Here is a 19524-nt window from a genome sequence, read left to right on the forward strand (position 1 = left end):
ACCAGCCAATTTTAGCCTGTTAAATTGAGGTGTAATCTATATTGGGCCTGAGATAATAGTTCAGCCTCCTAAAATCTCTAGGGAGATTCAAATTCTCTACAATACTATATACACCTTGTACTTTGCCATACACCAGCCAACTTCAGCCTGTTAAATTGAGGTGTAATTTATAGTGGGCCTGAGATAATAGTTCAGCATCCTAAAATATCTAGGGAGCTTCCAATTCTCCCCAATACTATATACACCTTGTACCTTGTTTTACAGTACCATATAGCTGGTGGTATTTTGGGTACATTTTTCCAAAAATGAGGAAGTTTGGTGGAAGAGGCCGGGGAAGTGGGCGGGGGTTGCCAGCTGGTACTGATGGTGATGGGGGTGGGGGTGCATCTGCTGGTAGTGGCAAAAGCACAATAGCACCTAAGGCAGGAGGTGTTGAGCCTGCGTCATCGTCTGGCTCCACAGGCCTTGAAGGCTCCCTTTTCTAGGAGTAGGTAAACCGCTTTTAAAGCCGGAGCTTCAGGAACAAGTTTTGGCTTACATTGCTGACACAGCCTCCAGCTCTATCGCCTCCTCTTCTGAAGTTTCAAAAATTAAAAGCACTGAGTCATCAGTGGAGGCTCCTGGTCAGGAACAACACCTTTCCTTGTGTCCTTCACCCCTACCAAAAGTGAAGAATGCGGCAGTCCACACTACAGATTACTCCATGGAGCTCTTTTCACATATCATGCCTGGGTTATCAAGTCAAATCGTGAATTCCCCAGTCCAAGATGAATCGGACATTGAGTATGGGTGGCCAGCCAGGGCAGTTGGGTTAATCGGTACTTGGTCGGTGTCTCAGAGGGATGTGTCACGGTGGTGGTGACTCGGTCCATGGGCCTGGGTGTCCATGCAAAGGGGTGAATAATGTTTATAGGTGAATGATACGTGATGCCACATGTGGTTTCTGATTAGATTGACCAGCGCTGCAGTGTCGCTTCTCTGGGACAGATGTTGTGGTGCAGCTAAGATGTAGAAGCCCTGCACAGATAGGGCCGTAGTAGCAGGGCAGATGAAAGAGTTGGTAAATGGTGTGCAGTGCAGGATGTAGCAGAGCCGTGTGCCAGGCGCAGGAGAAAGATGACAGACACAGTCGTGCAGTTCCTTTACCTGTACTTGGTAAGTGTCGTACAGGACCCAGAGCACAGATGGAGAAGGAGTTGGTCAGCCTGGAAGCAAATTAGGAATTCTCTCTGTGCAGACAGGTAGTGTGGCCTCCTTTCTAGCGCTTATCCGAGGTACTCGCAGTACTGAGTTCACTGAAGTTCCCCTGTTGACTCTCTTTTGAAACTTTCTCACATGGCAGGCAGCCGTAGCCTTTTCCTTCTGGCTCACACAAGTCGCTGCTGGAGCCTCCGAGCCTTAGTTGGGAACAGAGCATTTACAGCTGCTACTTCCTCCGGTTTCTGCTGCAGGACCGTCAATGTCCCTACAAACTCGGAGGCAGGAAATGGACCATGCACTCCAGCTAGGAGTGAGCCTTAACTCTGCTCATCCTCCAGCTCCCCTTCTCACATCCACAAACTTCCCCTTCCCTTCACAGACTGCCCTAACTTCCCTCCTCCCGACCACAGAGAGCAGCTCCTCAGCAGTCAGGTTCAGAGCTCTCCCTGCTGGCCTGGAGTGGGAACTGTGTTGTGTGTTGGTTTAACTGCTAGAGAGATCCTTCATTGCTCCCAAGCATGACATCACACTCCCTAGGAGGAAGGTAATGCCACTGTGGCGACTGTACTCCTGGGGGCGCCACAAGTGCACTGATGCCCAGCCACTGCCAAATGATTCTGCTGGTACATTGACCCAGACCACTACATTCCTCTCGCACTCTACACAGCCAGAATCTGACCCTGATGAAACTCAGGTTCCCCTTCCCGCATACTATACCACCTTACACGGTGACAAATAGGAAGGTGCAGATGAAAGTGCAGGTTCCTTGAGAAGGTAGGGGGGCATACTCATGGGCGACGGCACTGGCACAGGGCCCCTCATAGTATGCGAAAGCATCTCTGCCGGTGGGAGGGCCCACCCTGGGAGGACCCGCCGTTAGACACACCGCCGTACTATGAGGCATCCTGTGCCAGTGTCTTCGCCAATGAGTGGGCCCCCCCCTGCTTGCTCAGGGTCACAGCACTTGCAAAGTTGAAATACTTACCTCTCCCTGCTCCACCGCCGTGACATTTTCCGCGTTTCCTGACAGTGACATTCTGGTCAGAGAGCGCGATGACATCATGTCTGTACGCCCTCTGCCTAAACAGTCCAAGTGCAGAGAGATGGAAGATGGGGACAACGAGGAGTCCAGACTAGTACAGGGATTCCCTAGCGAGGAGACTTATTTAATTGTTTTAAAGGTTGGGACCAATTTTTGGGGAGCACTATACTCTGGAGAATGATATATGAGGCTCACCATACACTGGAGCATTCCAAAGGTGGACATCAGACACTGGAGCAGCATTTACAGGGCCCATTATGCACTGGAGCATTAGAAATGGGGCCCATTATATATGGAGCATTATTTGGGCCCATAAAACAGTGGAGCTTCATCCATGGGGACCAACATATACTGTAGCATTATGTGGAGCTCATCATATACTGTATGGAACATTATATGGGACCAATGATTCTGTATGAAGAAATATATGGGCCTCATTACTCTGTATAGCGCACTATGCTGTGGCCATAATACTGTATGGAGTAATATACTGTCCGTTTTTGGAGCTATTGGAGAATTTAAAATGGATATCAGTCATGTGATGTAAGAAGTGAAGTATTTTTCATTGTACTATACCGCTATTTCTCTGCCGTATCAGAGGATCATGAATTGTGGCATATGTTAAAGGAGCCCATTGACACTCTTTGGCCCTGGGTCCACAAAAATCTGGAGCCAGCCCTATCCCCCACAACTTTAGCCAAATAACCCCCAATTTTCAATGCCTAACTATTATTATAAAGTAAATTAAGGTTGACAAGCTTAAGTAATAAGAATTGATGTTTTTGGCATTAAAATGGGCACTGTAGGTGTGTTTCCTGTCATCCACTCACTGCCGACTTTTCTTCCCCATTGACTTGCATTGGGTTTCGTGTTTCAGTCGGCCTTCGACTTTTCACGATAATTGGCCGATTTCCTTCGACCTGACTTTTGCGAAAGTCAAGTTTCCTGAAACCCGACTCGGCCCAAAAAAAGGCAAAGTCGCTCATCTCTAGTAGTCAGTGATAGCGGCCGTAATTTTGTGCCAGCCATAGCCCATGCAAAACTCACACACATACCTTGCCTGGCTCACACTTTGAACCTGGTGGTGCAGTGCTTCCTTAATAATTATCCGGAGTTAACATCCCTGCTCCATAAGGTGCGAAGACTGCACATCCGTCGCTCAAAAGTCCACTCCACTCGTATGCAGAAGCTACAGCGATTGCTCCACCTCCCCAAGCACCGCCTAATCTTAGATGTTGCAACAAGGTGGAACTCCACCCTGCACATGGTTGAGAGGCTGTGCGAACAGAGGCAGGCCGTAATGCATTTGTGGGAGGATACACGGGCAGGCAGTTTGAGGGCAGACATGGAATTGTCAGGTGTGCAGTGGTCAAAGCTGAAAGACCTCTGTAAAGTCCTTCAGTGTTTTGAGGAATGCACACGGCTGGTATGCGCAGATGACGCCATCCTAAGCATGAGCGTCCCACTTATGCGTCTGCTCATGCAAAGTTTGACGCACATTAAGGATCAGGCATCTGCAGCCGAAGAGGAGGAGAGAAGCCTTGATGACAGTCAGTCATTGTCTGGTCAGGGAACTGTCCTGGACAAGGTGGAGGAAAAAGAGGAAGAGGATGAGGGGAATGATTATTTTGGGCAGGAGGATGCTTCTCAGGGGGCAAGAGAAAATGTTGGCATTCCAAGATCAGGTACAGTGTTTGTGCGTGACTGTAGGGCTGTGGATTTGCCAGAAAGTGCTCCTCCACCAACCACTGGCAGTGCATCATTGACACCTGGAACATTGGCCCACATGTGCGATTATGCCTTGCGGATCCTAAAAAGGGACCCCCGCTTTGCCAAAATGATGAGGGATGACGACTACTGGCTGGCCAGCATCCTCGATCCACGATACAATGGCAAATTACAAAACATCATGCCACAGGAGAACCTAGAGCTAATACTGGCTAATAAACAAGCAACTCTGGTAAACCGTTTGTGTGAGGCTTTCCCAGCACACAGCAGCAGTGCTGGTTCTCCCACGAGCCGTAGTGGGCACAATGGAAGAGGTGTTCGGGTTGCACACAGCCGAAGTGGCATTGGAGAGAGGGGTTTAATGACCATGTTGTGGAATGATTTCTCAAGTACCGCTCACATGACTGCTAATACTGCATCGATTAAAAGTAACAGGAGACAGCAGTTGTCAACTATGGTTACAAACTTCTTCTCCCATATCGATGTTCTCCCTCACAGGTCAATCACAGGCCTTTGATTATTGGGCCTCTAAACTGGACGTCTGTTCTGAATTGGCACAATATGCCTTACAGGAGCTCGCATGCCCTGCTGCTAGTGTGTTATCTGAAAGAGTCTTCAGTGCTGTTGGATCAATCCTGACAGAAAAAAGGACCCATCTGTCTTCCCAAAATGTTGATGATCTAACCTTCATTAAAATGAACCGTGCATGGGTTTCAAAGGATTTTGTCCGACCTTCCCTTGATGACACATAGGTTGCCAGAAAACTGCCTCGCTTTTGTCCTCCTCTTCCTCGGACTTGCCCAATTCCACCCTTTGCAGCAGCTGAATGTCCAGCCAACACACCAACATATGCCATTTTTTAAACCTCCCTAAATGGGCTGCCCACCCCTCCCAATGGCTGGGGTCAACACCTGGCGCACCCGGGCAAGTGCCATTGCTCTGAACAGGTGGATGGGCGCACAGATGGCCGACGGCACTGGCACAGGGCTCCTCATAGTACAATACAGTGTCTCAGATGGTGGGGGGGCCCACTCGCCGTCAGACACACCAGCGTACTATGAGGGGCCCTGTGCCAGTACCGTCTGGGCAGTTAAATCCTTCACAGGGACGGCCACTAGAAATTTGGTCTATTGATCGATGATGGGTAAGATTTAGCTATGGCCTTTCCTGCTGGCCTCTACCTTCAGATGATCAATGGCTACCATTTCTAATGGACATCAATTTACAAGTGGATGCAGTGGTGCTTTATGATCACCTTTCACAGTTGTGATAGTCACAGACATGTGACATTCCTGCCACCATTTTTCAATGTCTCCTCTCATGCCAATCCAATAGAATCGCCTACGGTCTGTAGCTTCTGTCTTTTGCTCTCCAAAATGACCAGACACATCATGATAGGCAGTGAGGACCATGTCTACATCTCTCCCTGTGATCACAGTTTGATGGAGACGAGTAACGGTGATGTGATCCACGCTACTGTGATAAAGCAATCCTTTCTTCACAAAGAACCGTTTTCGCTGTCTCCACAGACACAGTAATTGAAGGTCTGCATCGCCTCTGCAACATCTACCGAGAGGTTTTCCCGCGATGAGTAATTCCCAAATTTCTGCTAACACTTGACTTTCCATCTGTACTTGTATCCATGTAGTTTCCAGTAGCGGAGAGTCTGGACTGGCTTACTGAGATTGAAATATGTACAAAGATTTAAAAGTACCACAACACTATACTGTTGTACGCTTCGACTACCTTTCCCTTTTTCTACTTGTTAAATTCTGGTGTAATACATACTGAGCCTGTGAGTGTCTGTGTCTGACTCCAGAAGTATAGACGGAAATTTAAAATTACCCCTAGACTGGATACACCTGGTATGTGCTGACACAGTACCTTTGTTCAAAATTTTGTATTACGGTATCATCCATAGTGAGTGAGCGTGTGTGGTTTACGCTTTCTATATATACGGTGAATCCGAGTGTCACGGGGTCCTTCTCTGGTATCACACAATCAACAGAGCAAGCGAAGAGTGAACAATTCCAAGACCTTTATTCAGGCAAAAATACGAAAAGGTCCATATTCAGTCTACCACACAAAGGATAAGATAGTCCAGAATAAGAATGCAGTCCAGTATCAGGATAAAATGTCCAGGGAAACGAGATTCCAAAACTCTAGCACCAGAGGATAAAATGGGTCCTTCTCTCTCTGAAGTGCTGTCTGTACACCATCCTGTCCACACCGGAACTGACTTGACCAGTTGCTGTTCTCCCCACCCCCTTCCTTGTCCAGGGGTAGTCAAAACCCGTTGGGGCGGTTTCCAGGCCTCCCAGAGGAGAACAAAGGGCCTTAGGGATTAATGCACTACAGGGGGTCATCAAGAGATAGATACAGTGAGGCTGTAGACTTACAATGTAATAAGAAAAACACTATGAAAATAACTGAAATAGAAAAATAGGAATATACAAAAAATGATATCCACATAATATATCACACCATCACAACCTCTCCCCCCCCATAATAAGTGAGCACGCTATGAGGTCTACACAGACCTCTGGCCTGCTCACTTTAGTCCAAATTGCTCTGTTATTTATAATTCCTTGGACAGTGGCAGGGGTATGTCAGCCTGGGGAGCCTATGGTTCTTCTTGTCGAGACAGTCCATCGGCGTTCTGGTGTTGGCTTCCCCACTTGTATTGGATGGAGAAGCTGTAGGTTTGTAAGGACAAGCTCCACCGCAGCAATCTTCCATTGTCCCCTGATACGCGATTCAGCCATGTGAGGGGGTTGTGGTCTGTAACAATCGTAAAGTCTCTGCCATACAAGTATGGCTGCAATTTTTTTAGCGCCCATACGATGGCAAGGCACTCCTTTTCAATAGTGGCATAGGCAACTTCCCGATCCAGTAGTTTCCGACTGGCAAAAGCAACAGGATGTTCTTCTCCGGCGGCGTTAACTTGGCTAAGTACTGCCCCAATCCCAAAGGTGGATGCATCTGTCTGCACGAGGAACCTGCGTTTATAATCCGGGGCAGCCAAGATAGGAGCAGTGACGAAGGCAGTCTTTAATGCTGAAAAGGCATCCTCGCATGCCGTCGTCCACGTCACATTCCTAGGCATGTTCTTGCGGGTCAGGTCGGTTAGGGGCTTGGCCAAGGTGCTGAAGTTAGAAACAAATTTGCGATAGTAACCCACAGTTCCTAAAAATGCAAGTACCTGCTTTTTAGTCTGGGGCCTACAGCAGTTGCTAATGGCTTCCACTTTGGCAGGCTAAGGCCTTAGTGTCCCACCCCCTACTCTATGCCTGAGGTACTGCACCTCAGCCATCCCTATTTGGCACTTATCAGGGCGAATGGTCAGTCCTGCAGTAAGGTTACAGTCCAGCACTATGCCCAAGTGTTTCAGATGTTCCTCCCAGGTTGTGCTAAAAATGGCGATGTCGTCTAAGTAAGCACAGGCAAAGTCCTGACATTGTTGTAACAGTCGATCCACCAGTCTCTGGAAAGTAGCGGGGGCAGTTTTCATCCCAAAGGGCATTCCCAGGAACTCATAAAGCCCAAATGGAGTAATGAAGGCTGAGCGCTCCCGAGCGTACTCCGTTAGGGGTATCTGCCAGTACCTCTTGCTCAAGTCTAACGTGGTCACAAATTGGGCACTGGCCAGACGATCCAATAGATCATCAATCCTGGGCATGGGATAAGCATCACTCTTGGTGGCATCATTTAGTCGTCTGTAATCAACGCAGAATCGTGTTGTACCATCCTTCTTGGGTACAAGGATGACAGGAGAGGCCCAAGAACTGTGAGATGGCTGAATAACTCCCAGTTGTTTCATCTCCTCCAGTTCGTTCTTTATCATGCCTTGAACAGCCTCTGGAACCCGGTAGGCAGCCTGCTGGATGGGGCGTTGTCCGGGGGTTTCCACATGGTGGCTGGTGAGAGTAGTCTTCCCCGGCTTTGAGGAGAAAGCAGCAGCCCTCGGCCTTAGTACGGCGACAAGATCGTCCTTTTGTATATCCGATAAATGGGAGCCCAGGGGCACTTGTTCCAGTGATCCTCCCGCTTGGGCAACCTGGAGGAGATCTGGGAGATACTCGTCGTCGGCGGTATCACTAGGGGGGTGGCAGACAGCTAGAACAGGCAGAGATCAGTCGTGATAGTCTTTCAGCATCTTAATGTGGACGGTTTTCTGTCGTCGACCGCTAGAGTCCAGGGCAATAACATAGTTAGTGTCATTAATTTTCTTGACAACCTGATAAGGGCCTTCCCACACTGCTTGAAGCTTGTTGGCAGGGGAAGCAGTAATCATGAGCACTTGCTTTCCTTCCATAAATTCCCGGTTCCTGGCATTACGGTCATACCAGGTTTTTTGTCTGGACTGGGCCATTCGCAGATGTTCTTTAGCGAAGGTAGCTAGCTGGGCGAGACGGTCTCGGAGCTCTAGAACATAGGGAACGATGGGCATTCCGGTATCTGAGATGTCTCCCTTCAAATGTTCTTTCAGAAGAGTGAGAGACCCACGGACCTTCCAGCTAAACAGTAGTTCGAAGGGAGAGAACCCTGTGGACTCTTGGGGAACCTCCCGATAGGCGAAGAGGAGATGTGGTAGGTACTTTTCCCAGTCTTTTTCAATGTCAACAAAAGCCCTCAGCATATTTTTTAGGGTTCCATTAAAGCGTTCACATAGTCCGTTGGTCTGCGGGTGGTATGGGGTGGTGCGAATGGCTCGAACACCACAGGTATGCCATAGGGACTAGACCAGATCTGACATGAACTGAGTGCCTTGATCCGACAATATTTCACTAGGAAACCCTACCCGGGTAAAGATGGTAACAAGGGCCTCGGCTACCTTTACTGCTGTAATACTGGACAGGGCCACAGCTTCAGGATACCTAGTGGCATAGTCCACCACGGTCAGGATATATTTTTTCCCCGACCTGCTGGGGTGGGCGAGAGGACCTATGATGTCGACGGCTACACGTTGAAATGGTTCCTCAATTATTGACAGGGATTGCAGGGGTACCTTATGTCGAGCTCCTGGATGCCGCATTCGCTGGCACACATCGCAGGTGCGGCAATAATGGGCTACCGACTGCGAGACGCCCGGCCAGTAAAAACTTTGAGTGAGTCTCTTTTCAGTCCTTTCTCTCCCTTGATGCCCAGCCAAGGGGATGTCATGGGCCAGTTGAAGTAGCTGTGCCCTGTACTTCTGAGGGACAATGAGTTGCCTGGTCGTTGCGTCAGGGTTACCCTGGTCACTGCCCTTTGTTAAACGATAATACAGTCCGTTTTCTCGACTGAAGCCATCCCCATTATCTCCCATGTGCCCAGTTTCTGCCTTTCGCCTAAGGGCTGCTAAGGTAGTGTCACCCTCTATTTCTCTCCTAAACTCCTCTCTGTCCCAAGACTCTCCCAATGTAGTAGCAGCAAAATTATTGCTTACCGACTCTGATGCGGTTCGTGGTGGTTGCTCCCCGGTGGGGTCCGGATGACGTAGTGCTTGAAGGCCTGTAGTCGGGTGACTGCTCCCACAAATTGGCACTGTAACTCCCCAATGCCGTTCCCTAGGAGGATATCTGCAGGAAGTCCTCCCATAACTCCAATCCAACACAGTTTTTCTCCACAACCATAATCCAAATGCACAGAATCTCGCTGTATATATTTGCGGGCACCCCCGCCAGGACAATGGGAATTCCTGGACCCTGGTAAATTGCCTCGGGTCGAACCACACGGGGGTCAGCGATAGTCAAGAATGCCCCCGTGTCTCTAAATCCTGACACTTTGTATCCATCAATAAAGACATCCTGCAGGTGGCGTTGCCGTTGCTCTGAGTAGCTAAAGGACAGAGGCCGGAGTCCGTACACTCCAGGAGGGGTATCTATGGTGCCGTGGTCGGTGGTCCACTCTGGTGGGGGTGGTGGTAGCTCTTCCTCAGGTGTGGTGGAGTGTGCAAGATGCACTGGACAAGGTGGGGCTGCGTGGGGCTCCCTCCGAATCCTGGAGGGACAGCCAGACTGCAAATGTCCAGGTTGCCCACACCCATAACACCTCCTCTCTGTGATACCCCCAGGTCATGGTCGGAACTGTTGGGGCCTAGGATTGTGAGGCGTGATTGTCATCGGCTTGCGACTAGGTGGAAGGGCAGATATAATTGGAGGGGGACGGGGCGCGGGAGCAGGCCGTGGTTCATTGTCCAGAAGCCTCCTCCATTGCGGCCTGATAGTAAGGGCTTCATCGGCCAGGGCTGCAGCTCTGTCCACGGTACACGGCGTGTGCTCCCGTACCCATTCCCGTACTTCTGCAGGGCACTTGGCAAGAAATTGTTCCATAAGGATCGCCTGTATAACATCTTCCACAGTAAAGGCAATTTCTGCTTCCAGCCATCTCCGACATGCCACGGACATCTTATGTGCATACATCCTAAACGATCCCCCCGTGGTGCATGGGAGGTCTCGGAACTTGGCCCTATATGAGTCTGGGGTGATAGCATGGTAATCCAGGATAGTCCGCTTTACAATGTTATAATCCCGGTTCCGCAGTGCATCAATGGTTCGGTAAGCCTCCGCCATGCTTCCGTTCAGGAGCCCCACTAACAAATGCATCCAGCTAGAGTGGGGCACCTCCATCACAGCACACTGCTGCTCAAAGTCTTTGAAGAACCCCTCCACATCTCCAGAAGCCTCATCAAATGGCTTAAACTCTGTCCGGGTGATCCGTACAGGCTCCCGGATTGTTGGGGTTACTGTTGTGAGTTCATTTTCCCCTTCACCGTCGATGTCTGATGAACTCCCTCTTCTGGTGAAGGAAGGTAGTGAGGCTGATTACCAAACACCTGGTCTGGTGGATGATGACTGGGTAACAGGAAATTCTGACTGGATATAAGGCAGCCGACGCCCTTCTGAGTCGCTGGTGATTTCTCTGCTGGATTCTTGGAGACCAGTCTGATTCCTGCTTCCCAAAGATAAGTTTTTGCTCTGCTATTGAACTTATTAGTTTTGTTTTGTTTACCTTGTTTTTTGGAGTTCAGCCATCCCTGGTCGGGGTTGTGCTGAGTTCCATTTTTGTCTCTGATCAGTTTGTCTCTTTGCTCTGTCTTCAGAATTTACCTGAGTGCTGATATAGTCTTTTTGAAGTCCTAGCGACTTCAGGGCCTGTTTTTCCTATCAGACGGTTGGGACATTTTTTGGTAGGGTTTTTTACGGATTGCAGACAGCAGCTTTTCTATCCTGTCCTTTTTAGCTAGCTTGGGCCCCATCGTTTGCTCAACCTATCATTCTATCTATGTTAGTGTTTTCATCTTGCTTCACCGTCATTATATGTTGGGGGCTGCCTTTTGCTTTGGGGTCTGCTCTGGGGCAGTTTAGATTTCCCCTTTCTTTCTTTAGGCCTATTTAGTTCTCCGGCTGTGATCGAGGGGTGTAGGGCATCGTAGGAACCCCGCATGGCTACTGTTAGTTGTTGTTTTTTCCTCCTTTGGTGACTCATTCATAACAGAATCACCAGCCATACCGCAGATCCTAGGGTACTCAATAGCAGGAGAGAATTGTAAAAAAAAGAGTTTGTCAGAATTTTTTTTTTTTGTGTATATTTTTTCCTCTATGTATCTGAGGTCGTAGGGGGAATTTTTTTTTTTCTTTCTCGATGGAGATGAAGCAATTGTCTGATCGTGTGGAGCAGCTCACTGCTGAAGTGCGGGGAATTTCCGCCTATCTTGCTCATTCACCTGCTGCTGAACCAAAGATCCCTACTCCTGATGTGTTTTTTGGGGATCGGTCTAAATTTTTGAATTTTAAGAATAGTTGTAAATTATTTTTTGCCTTGAAACCTAACTCGTCGGGGAGCTGGTTAAAATCTGATTGGAAATCTGATTGGAAATCTGTGTCTGTGGTGAGTTGGGGTTGTCGGTGTGCCCTTAGTGATGCTCCTGTTTTCTCCACCTCTCCCCAGTCGCATGATGTTCCTGACTATTTGGCTGATTATTATGATGTATTTAGTGAGAATGAGTCTGCGTCTTTGCCTCCTCATAGGAGTTATGACTGTGCAATTGAGCTGAGCCCTGGGTGTAAATTTCCCAAGGGTCGACTCTTCAATTTATCTGTACGCGAACACGAGGCTATGCGATCCTATATTAAGGAGTCGTTGGAGAAAGGTCATATTAGACCATCCTCTTCACCCTTAGGTGCTGGGTTTTTTTTCGTGGCTAAGAAAGATGGGTCATTAAGGCATTGTATTGACTATCGTTCCCTCAACAAAATTACTGTTAAATATCAGTATCCGTTACCCCTGATTTCTGATCTATTCTCCAGAGTTAAGGTGCTTGCTGGTTTACAAAGCTTGACCTCAGGGGGGCGTATAATCTTATTCGCATTAAGCATGGGGATGAATGGAAGACGGCGTTTAATACTCTAGAGGGACATTTTGAGTACCTGTTGATGCCTTTTGGGCTCATTAATATTTTTCCGAGACTTGGTGGATAAATTTTTGATCATCTATCTGGATGATATTTTCATCTTTTCCAAGGATTGGGACTCTCATGTCGAACATGTTCGGACTGTGTTCCGGATTTTGAGGGAGAATTCCCTGTAAGTCAAGGGATCGAAATGCCTTTTTGGTGTACAGAGGATTTCATTTTTGGGATTTATTTTGTCTCTGTCAACTATTGAAATGGACCCGGCCAAGGTAGAGGCCATTTATGATTGGGTTCAGCCCACTTCTTTGAAGGCCCTCCAGAAATTTTTGGGTTTTGCTAATTTTTATCGTAAATTTATAGCTAATTTTTCTGGTATTGCCAAACCATTGACTGATTTGACTAAGAAGGGTGCTGATGTGCTGAATTGGTCTCCGGAGGCTGTTTCTTCCTTTCAGGAGCTGAAGCGAAGGTTCACTTCTGCTCCGGTTTTACGGCAACCTGATGTCTCACTCCCGTTTCAGGTAGAGGTGGACGCTTCTGAGATTGGTGCAGGAGCTGTTTTGTCCCAAAAAGATCCTGTAACATCTAAAATGAATCCCTGTGCTTTCTTTTCCCGAAAGTTCTCCCCATCCGAAAGTAACTATGATGTGGGGAATCGGGAACTGTTAGCCTTGAAATGGGCATTTGAGGAGTGGAGACATTGGTTGGAGGGAGCTAAACATCAAGTCGTGGTCCTTACTGACCACAAGAATTTGATTTACCTGGAGTCGGCCAAACGCTTGAATCCTAGACAGGCTAGGTGGGCCTTGTTTTTCACACGTTTTGATTTTGTGGTCTCTTTTCTTCCGGGCACTAAGAATGTCAAGGCAGAGCCCTCTCTAGGAGTTTCTTTACTGATTCTCCTGTTGTGACCAAGCCTGCTACCATCTTAGGTGAGGGGGTAGTTCTTTCTGCCATCTCGCCCGATTTGAGACGTGCTCTGGAAGAGTTTCAGGAGAACAAACCTGAGCGTTGTCCCAGTGGAAAGTTGTATGTTCCTGACCAGTGGAGGAAGAGAGTGATGTCTGAAGTTCATTGCTCTGCATTGGCTGGTCATCCAGGTATTTTTGGTACTAGAGATTTGGTGAGTCGGTCTTTTTGGTGGCCCGCCTTGTCTCGTGATGTCAGAAATTTTGTGCAGCCCTGTGGGACTTGCACTCGGTCTAAACCTTGTTCTCGCTCTAGTGGGTTGTTGATGCCTTTGCCGGTGCCCAAGAGGCCATGGACCCATATTTCAATGGATTTTATCTCTGATATGCCTGTCTCTCAGAGAATGACTGTTATTTGGGTGATTTGTGATAGAATCTCTAAGATGGTCCATCTTGTACCACTCCCTAAGTTGCCATCTTCCTCAGAGTTTATGCCCTTGTTTTTGCAACAGGTGGTTCGCTTGCACGGGATTCCTGAGAACATTGTATCTGACAGAGGAGTTCAGTTTGTGTCTAGATTTTGGAGGACTTTCTGTTCCAAGCTGGGAATTCAGTTGTCCTTCTCCTCTGCGTTTCACCCTCAGACCAATGGGCAGACGGAGAAAACAAACCAGACTTTGGAGTCGTATTTGAGATGTTTTATTTCTGCTGATCATGATGATTGGGTTTCATTTTTGCCCTTGGCCAAATTTGCTTTAAATAATAGAGCTAGTTCTGCCACTTTGATGTCACCTTTTTTTTGTAACTTTGGGTTTCATCCTCGATTCTCTTCAGGGCAGGTGGAGCCTTCTGCCTGCCCAGGTGTTGAAACTGTGGTGGAGAGAATGCACCAGATCTGGGACCAAGTGGTGGATAAGTTGTCTCTCTCCCAGGAAAAGGCCCAGTGGTTTTCCAACCGGCATAAGACCATTGGTCCCCAGTTTAAGGTGGGTGATATGGTTTGGTTGTCATCAAAGAATATCGCTATGAAGGTGGCTTCTCCAAAGTTTAAACCTAGATTTATTGGACCTTACAAGATTTTGGAGATTCTTAATCCTGTCTCTTTTCGATTGGCTCTTTCTTTTACCTTTAAGATCCATAACGTGTTTCATAAGTCTCTGTTAAAGAGGTTTGTTGAGCCAGTAGTTCCTGTGGTGGCATCTCCTGACCCAGTATTGGTTGAAGGTAATGTGGAATATGAGGTTGAGAAGATACTGGATTCTCGCCTGGCTAGACGGAGACTCCAGTATTTGGTTAAATGGAAGGGTTATGGCCAGGAGGATAATTCGTGGGTCCCTGCATCCGATATTCATGCCGAAAGATTGGTTCGTGCCTTTCATTGGGCCCATCCTGATCGCCCTGGTGGCGTGGATGAGGGTTCGGTGACCCCTCCTCAAGGGGGAGGTACTGTTGTGAGTTCATTTTCCCCTTCACCGTCGATGTCTGATGAACTCCCTCTTCTGGTGAAGGAAGGTAGTGAGGCTGATTACCAAACACCTGGTCTGGTGGATGATGACTGGGTAACAGGAAATTCTGACTGGATATAAGGCAGCCGACGCCCTTCTGAGTCGCTGGTGATTTCTCTGCTGGATTCTTGGAGACCAGTCTGATTCCTGCTTCCCAAAGATAAGTTTTTGCTCTGCTATTGAACTTATTAGTTTTGTTTTGTTTACCTTGTTTTTTAGAGTTCAGCCATCCCCGGTCGGGGTTGTGCTGAGTTCCATTTTTGTCTCTGATCAGTTTGTCTCTTTGCTCTGTGTTCAGAATTTACCTGAGTGCTGATATAGTCTTTTTGAAGTCCTAGCGACTTCAGGGCCTGTTTTTCCTATCAGACAGTTGGGACATTTTTTGGTGGGGTTTTTTACGGATTGCAGACAGCAGCTTTTCTATCCTGTCCTTTTTAGTTAGCTTGGGCCCCATCGTTTGCTCAACCTATCTTTCTATCTGTGTTAGTGTTTTCATCTTGCTTCACCGTAATTATATTTTGGGGGCTGCCTTTTGCTTTGGGGTCTGCTCTGGGGCAGTTTAGATTTCCCCTTTCTTTCTTTAGGCCTATTTAGTTCTCCGGCTATGATCGAGGGGTCTAGGGCATCGTAGGAACCCCCCACGGCTACTGTTAGTTGTTGTGGATAGGATCAGGGGTCTGCAACCCGATAGCTACCAACCTCTCCAGTTTTCTGGACTTAGCTTGTATTTTTGTTTTTTCCTCCTTCAGTGACTCATTGATAACAGGTTACACTCCACATTGCGCTACTCCCTTTTTCAAGCTCCCTGTCTCCGCTGTGCCCGGCGGGCAGCCTCCTCCTTGTACTCCTGAGAGACGCCGGGGCCCAGAACCGCCATCTCTTCTTCGTACCACACCAACCACTGGCTTTTCTGGAAGGGGATACCTGTCTCCAGTGCTCGTCCGTCAGACATCTGGGAGGAGGTGGCTGGGCTAGCGCCCACCAGTAGATCGATTAAGGCCTCTTTAGTCAGTCCCTGGTAGTTCAGGCCCAGGTCTCTAGCTCTCTCCTGTAAACTGCATACAGTCCAATTTCTGTACTCACTCTGTGGGTGATTCTCCATTGGGTGATGCTCTGTTGATCCCACCGCTGCCACCAGTTGTCACGGGGTCCTTCTCTGGTATCACACAATCAACAGAGCAAGCGAAGAGTGAACAATTCCAAGACCTTTATTCAGGCAAAAATACGAAAAGGTCCATATTCAGTCCACCACACAAAGGATAAGATAGTCCAGAATAAGAATGCAGTCCAGTATCATGATAAAATGTCCAGGGAAACGAGATTCCAAAACTCTAGCACCAGAGGATAAAATGGGTCCTTCTCTCTCTGAAGTGCTGTCTGTACACCATCCTGTCCACACTGGAACTGACTTGACCAGTTGCTGTTCTCCCCACCCCCTTCCTTGTCCAGGGGTAGTCAAAACCCATTGGGGTGGATTCCATGCCTCCCAGAGGAGAACAAAGGGCCTTAGGGATTAATGCACTACAGGGGGTCATCAAGAGACAGATACAGTGAGGCTGTAGACTTACAATGTAATAAGAAAAACACTATGAAAACAACTGAAATAGAAAAATAGGAATATACAAAAAATGATATCCACATAACATATCACACCATCACACCGAGATACCAATTTTTACCATATACTCGAAACAGCTTGTATCTTGTTATACAGTACCTTTGTTCGACATTTAGTATTATGGTCAAATATTACTGAGTAAGCGTCTGAGACTGACTACGGGACTATGTATACAGAGATTTCAATTGTACCCTATAATATATATACTTGCTATCTTGTTATCCTATACCTTTTTTCCAACATTTTTTATTACAGTCAAACCCAGACTGATTGAGCGTCTGAGGCTGACTCCGGAAATATATACCGAGATTTCATATTTGGCCAACACTGTATACAGCTTTAGGCTTGTGTTACATTACCCATTTACAACTTTTCATATTCTTGTGTAATCCATACTGTGCCTGAGTGCGTTTGTGTCTGCCTCCTGAAATGTACAGTATACGGAGATTCAGAATGTTTTCACTATACTATATATACCTTGTATCTGGTGATACTGTACCCTTTTTCACCTTTTTATTTTATTGGGTAATCCATACTGAGCCTGTGAGAATCTGTGTATGACTCATGAAATATATACGGAGATTTACTGTTATCCCTATACTGTATAGAGCTGTACGCTTCTGATACAGTACCATATATCTGCTGGTATTTGGGTCAATTTTCTAAAACATGAGGAAGTATGGTGGAAGAGGACGCGAACGTGGGTATGGGGGGCCACTGGTACTGATGGTGGTGGTAGTGCATCTGCTGGTAGTGACAAAAACACAATAGCAGCTAAGGCAGGAGGTGTTGAGCCTGCGTCATGGTGTAGCTATGGAAGGCCTGTAAGGCTCCATTTTCTGGGAGTAGGTAGACTGCTTTTAAAGCTGGAGCATCAGGAACTGCTTTTGGCTTATATTGCTGAAACAGCCTCCAGCTCTATCACCTCCTCTTCTGAAGTTTAAAAAAATGCAAGCACTGAGTCATAAGTGCAGGCTTCTGGTCAGGAGCAACCACTTTCCTTGAGTCCTTCACCCACACCAAAAGTGAAGGATGCGGCAGCACACACTTTAGATTTCTCCATGGATCTCTTTTCACATACCATGCCTGGGTTAATGAAAAATGGGGCCCATCATATACTGGAGCATTCAAAATGGGGCAGATCAGATACTGGAGCAGCATCTATGGGGCACATGATACACTGGAGCATTAGAAATGGGGACCATTATATATGGAGCATTGTTAGGGCCCATGAGACACTGGAGCATCATCCATGAGGCCCATCATATACTAGAGCATTCCAAATGGGGCAGATCAGACACTGGAGCAGCATCTATAGGGCACATGATACACTGAAGCATTAGAAATGTAGCCCATTATATATGGAGCATTATTAGGGCCCATAAGACACTGGAGAATCATCCATGAGGCCCATCATATACTGGAGCATTCCAAATGGGGGTCGTCAGACACTGGAGCAGCATTTATGGGGCCCTTCATACACTGGAGCATTAGAAATGGGGCCCATTATATATGGAGCATTATTAGGGCCCATAAGACACTGGAGCATCATCCATGAGGCCCATCATATACTGGAGCATTCCAGATTGGGGACATCAGACACTGGAGCAGCATTTACAGGGCCCATTATACACTGGAGCATTAGAAATGGAGCTCATTATATGTGGAGCATTATTTGGGCCCATAACACACTGGAGCATCGTCCATGGGGACCATCATATACTGTAGCATTAAGTGGAGCTCATCATATACTGTATGGAACACTATATGTGGCCAATTATTCTGTATGGAGAAATATATGGGGCTCATTATTTTGTCTGGCACATCAATGTGGTGGCCATAATATTGTATGGAGTAATATGCTGTCCTTTTTTTGAGCTATTGTACAATTTAAAATAGATCAGTCATATCATGAAAGCAGTGAAGTATTTGTCATTGTACTATACCTATATTTCTGTGCCGTATCGGAGCATCATGAGTTGTGGTATGTATTAAAGGGGCGCACTGACACTCTTTGCCCAGGGCACACGAAAACCTGGAGCCAGCCCTACCCCGCAACAACTTTAGCCAAATGACCCCCAGTTTTCAATGTGTAACCATTATTATGAAGTAAATTAAGGTTGACAAGCTTCAGTAATAAGAATTTATGTTTTTGGCATTGAAATGGGCACTGTAGGTGTGTTTACTGTCCTCCACTCCCTGCCGACTTTGCTTCCCCATTGACTTGCATTGGGCTTCGTGTTTCAGTCGGCCTCCGACTTTTCCCTATATTCGGTCGATTTTGTTCGACCCGACTTTTGAGAAAGTTGGCTTTCATGAAACCCAACTCGACCATAAAAAAAGGCAAAGTCGCTCATCTCTACTGTTAATCATTTTGCAGGCCAATGTGGCTCACAGCCCTGGCATTTGCCAGATTTGCCTAAAGGCCAGTCCGGCCCTGCTTTTAATGTAATTTTAGTCATATCTCAGTAGTTGTAAGTGGTGTTACATAAAATCTTCATGTTGTCTCACTCTTAGGCTACATTCACATGTTTAGTATTTGGTCAGTATATTACCTCAGTATTTGTAAGCCAAAACCAGGAGTGGGTGAAAAATGTAGAAGTCGTGATTAGAGATGAGCGACTTTGCCTTTTTTCGGGTCGAGTCGGGTTTCATGAAACCCGACTTTCGCAAAAGTTGGGTCGAACGAAATCGGCCGATTTTTGTGAAAAGTCGAAGGCCGACTGAAACACGAAACCCAATGCAAGTCAATGGGGAAGCAAAGTCGGAAAGGAAACATCAATTCTTATTACTGAAGCATTTCAACCTTAATTTACTTCATAATACTAGTTACGCACTGAAAAATGGGGGTTATTTGGCTAATTTTGTGGGGGGGTAGGGCTGGCTCCAGGTTTTCATGTGCCCTGGGCCAAAGAGCGCCCCTTTAACACATAGCACAACTCATGATGCTCCGATACGGCAGAGAAATAGCGGTATAGTACAATGAAAAATACTTCACTTTTTAAATCTCATGACTGATATCCATTTTAAATTCTCCAATAGCTCCAAAAACGGACAGTATATTACTCCATACAGTATTATGGCCACCGCATAGTGCACTATACAGAGTAATGAGGCCCATATATTTA

This window comes from Dendrobates tinctorius, unplaced genomic scaffold, assembly GCF_039654945.1.
Source record: "Dendrobates tinctorius isolate UK_male_01 unplaced genomic scaffold, ASM3965494v1 ptg000223l, whole genome shotgun sequence".
NCBI classification, from domain to species: Eukaryota; Metazoa; Chordata; class Amphibia; order Anura; family Dendrobatidae; genus Dendrobates; species Dendrobates tinctorius.